Genomic DNA, 1,108 nt, shown 5'->3' with positions numbered 1-1,108 from the left:
ACACTGGTTGTTCTTGCAGAAGACCCGGGTTCAAATCCCAGCACCCACATGGCAGCTAACAACTGTTGGTAACTCCAGTTCCAGGGAATCCAAAGCCCTCTTCTGTCCTCTGAAGGCACTGCATGACACTGGTGTGCTTACCTACATGCAGGCAATACATGCATACACGTAAAATAAAATATATATATATGGAATATGCAGGAAATGTGGGACACCACAAAAAGACCAAATTTACACATCATAGGCATAGAAGGAGAAGAATTTCAGGTTAATGGTATTAGCCAGATCTTAAACAGGATTGTAGAAGAGAATTTCCCAAAATTAAGACATCACATACAGGATACAGGAAGCACATAGAACACCAAATAGACAGGATCAGAAAAAGAAACTCCCCACGACATATCATAGTAAAAACACTAAATGTACAGAACAAACAGAGAATACAGAAAGCAGCAAAAGAAAAACAAGTCACATATAAAGGAAACCCATCAGAATTACAGCTGACTTATCAATGCAAACTATGAAAGCCAGAAGAGCCAGGACAAAGGGATTTCCAGTTCTACATGACAACAGATGTCAGCTCAGAATACTTTACCCAGCACAAATGTCTATTATAGTTGAGGGGGAAAGAAAAATCTTCCATGACACAAATAGCCTGAAAGAATACATGTCCACAAAACCAGCCTTTCACAGAATACTTGAAGCAACACAGAGAGCAGAGAGAGAAACAATTATGCCCCAGGGGCAATGAAAGAAAATAAATAAAGGTGTAATCTAGGAAACACAAAATTAGACAGGCAACACAAACAGCAATCAAAATGATGGCAACCAAAATACATCTTTCAATAATAACCTTAAATATCAATGGACTAAACTCCCCAGTCAAAAGACACAGGCTAAGTGAATGGATTAAGAAATAAAATCCATCTATTTTCTGTCTGCAAGAAACTCATCTCACCTTGAAGGACAGGCACTACTTTAAGGTAAACGGATAGAAAAGAATATTCCAAGCAAATGGCACTGAGAAACAAGCAGGGGTTGCAATTCTAATATCTGAAAAAATAGATTTCAAAGTAAAATTAATCAGAAGAGATAAGGAGGGTCACTT

This window comes from Nannospalax galili, unplaced genomic scaffold (genome assembly GCF_000622305.1).
Source record: "Nannospalax galili isolate Female #2095 unplaced genomic scaffold, S.galili_v1.0 scaffold741, whole genome shotgun sequence".
Lineage (NCBI taxonomy): Eukaryota > Metazoa > Chordata > Mammalia > Rodentia > Spalacidae > Nannospalax > Nannospalax galili.
This window is presented reverse-complemented; position numbering follows the sequence as displayed.